The sequence below is a fragment of the Chrysemys picta genome, unplaced genomic scaffold, assembly GCF_011386835.1.
Source record: "Chrysemys picta bellii isolate R12L10 unplaced genomic scaffold, ASM1138683v2 scaf80, whole genome shotgun sequence".
NCBI classification, from domain to species: Eukaryota; Metazoa; Chordata; order Testudines; family Emydidae; genus Chrysemys; species Chrysemys picta.
Genome location: NW_027052787.1, coordinates 1 through 2,500, shown reverse-complemented (window position 1 = coordinate 2,500; position 2,500 = coordinate 1). Strand labels below are relative to the sequence as shown.

The 2,500-nt window shown below is 74.2% G+C and overlaps 1 non-coding gene across 1 annotated transcript; it reads right to left on the bottom strand.

The window, feature by feature from the left end:
* Window positions 1-1,306: 1,306 nt before the first annotated feature.
* LOC135977927 (5S ribosomal RNA) lies at window positions 1,307-1,425 on the bottom strand. The gene has a single exon (XR_010595348.1). It is a non-coding gene; the product is annotated as a 5S ribosomal RNA (ribosomal RNA).
* Between the last annotated feature and the right edge of the window lie 1,075 nt (window positions 1,426-2,500).

The window sequence follows — 2,500 nt, the reverse complement described above, 5'->3', positions numbered from 1 at the left end:
CCGGGAAGCAGCTGTCAAATGTTCCAAGTCCCCACTCGGCCACCAGGTCCACCCCAGTCTAGCAATGGGGTTGACCTGGCTGACGGCCGGTTAGTATCAAGGTAAACTCACCGTCGTCCACAGGAGGGCAGCTCTCAGGCCGGCCGGCTGCGGCTGACTCTGGGGCGGCGCCCGGTCCCGGCAGCGAGGGGCGGGGGGCGCGGAGCGAGACGGGGCTAACCGGGGGGGGGGCGCCTGCTGCGACTTTGGGGGCCGCGGGTCGTCAGTGGCGTGCAGGCCGGGCCTCTCCCGGGGGATTCGGGGGGGCGGTCCTGCGGGCCGGGCGCAGGGGGCTCGAGCGAGCCCGGGCCGGTCCGCCCCGGGGCCGGGGTCTCCGCCTGCGGCTCAGGGGGGCGCGGGTCGTCGGGGGAGGAAGCCCGGGGGAGCCGCACACCGGCCCGCCAGGCCAGGCCTGGCCTGGATGGCCGCGGGGGGATTCGGGGCGGTCCCGCGGGCCGGGGGCCGGGCGCAGGGGAGGCGGGGGGGCCGAGCGAGTCCGTCCCGGGCCCGGGGCCTCCCCCTGCGGCTTTGGGGTCCGTGGGTCCCCGCTGGAGGAAGCCACTGGGAGCTGGACACCCGCCGTCCGTCCCGCCAGGCCAGGCCTGGCCTGGGTGGCCGCGGGGGGATTCGGGGCGGTCCCGCGGGCCGGGGGCCGGGCGCAGGGGAGGCGGGGGGGCCGAGCGAGTCGGTCCCGGGCCCGGGGCCTCCCCCTGCGGCTTTGGGGTCCGTGGGTCCCCGCTGGAGGAAGCCGCTGGGCGCTGGACACCCGCCGTCCGTCCCGCCTGGCCAGGCCTGGCCTGGGTGGCCGCGGGGGGATTCGGGGCGGTCCCGCGGGCCGGCGGCCGGGCGCAGGGGGTCCGAGCGAGTCCGTCCCGGGCCCGGGGCCTCCCCCTGCGGCTTTGGGGTCCGTGGGTCCCCGCTGGAGGAAGCCGCTGGGCGCTGGACACCCGCCGTCCGTCCCGCCTGGCCAGGCCTGGCCTGGGTGGCCGCGGGGGGGGATTCGGGGCGGACCTGCGGGCCGGCGGCCGGGAGGGTCCGGGCCAGTCCGCCCCATGCCCGGGGTCTCCCCCAGCGGCTTCGGTGGCCCCGGGGGGGGTCCTCCGCGGAGGAAGCCGGGTGGGTGGGGAGCCGGACCCCAGGCGCCCAGACCCGTGACCTGCGGCCGCGACCTCCGACTCGGCAGGAGCGACGAGGGGCTTTCCGGCCCGTCCCCCCCTCTCCTTCCCCCCCAGAAAAGGAGAGAGAGCTGACTCGGACCGGGAAAAGCTGCCTACGGCACCTGGGATTCCCAGGCGGTCACCCATCCAAGTACTAGCCAGGCCCGGGACGGTTTACCTTCCGAGATCGGACGGGATCGGGGGCGTTCGGTCCGGTATGGCCGTAGGCACCCGGCCCCGCGCCTCCTCGCCCGCTTTCCCCTGCCGACGCCCGGGCCTGCCGCACGGTGAGCCCCGGTCGGACTGCCCCCCCCCCCTGCGGCAGGGCCCCCGTCTCTCGCGGGCCCGGTCCTTTTTTCCTTTTCGAGCTCCGGGGCCCGGGCTGGCCGCCAGAGCCCCTCCGCCCGCCCTCCCCGGCGTCGGGGAAAATACTGTCCCGGACTTCCAGTGCGCCCGATCCTGTCAGCCGGGGGGTGGGGAGGGGCAGTCCCTCGCTGCGGCCGGGGAGGGTGAGCCCAGGGCGGCTTGCCTGCCGTGCGAGGCCCCTCTCGGCCACCAGGTCAACCCCGAGTCGAAAGGGCTGAAAAATTTTCAGAGTCCCCTCCCGGGCACCAGGTCAACCCGTGGAATCGGACGGGTTCACCTGCTGGCCGGTTCGCTTCCCGGGCACCAGGTCAACCCGTGGAATCGAAAGGGTTCACCTGCTGGCCGGTTTGCTTTCCGGCCACCAGGTCAACCCCTAGGGGTTTTAACGGGGGCACGCCCGGTGGCCTCTTTCCCGTCCGGTCACCAGGTCAACCCGGATCTCCCTCCTTCCCTGGGCGTCCCCTCCTCGGAGGCGTCAGGTTCCATTTCCCCCCCCCCCAGACTTCCAGGGGCCCGATCCAGTCGGCCGGGAGGCAGTCCCTCGCTGCGGCCGGGGAGGGTGAGCCCAGGGCGGCCTGGTCCATGTCTCTAGTGGGCCCGATCCTTTTTTTTTTTTTCGAGCTCCGGGGCCAGGCCCGCCCGGGCAGCCCTCCTCGGAGGCGTGGGGCGATTTCCCCCCCCCCCCAGACTTCCAGGGGCCCGATCCTGTCGGCCGGGAGGCAGTCCCTCGCTGCGGCCGGGGAGGGTCAGCCCAGGGCGGCTTGCCTGCCGTGCGAGTCCCCTCTCGGCCACCAGGTCAACCCCGAGTCGAAAGGGCTGAAAAATTTTCAGAGTCCCCTCCCGGGCACCAGGTCAACCCGTGGAATCGAACGGGTTCACCTGCTGGCCGGTTCGCTTTCCGGCCACCAGGTCAACCCGTGGAATCGAAAGGGTTCACC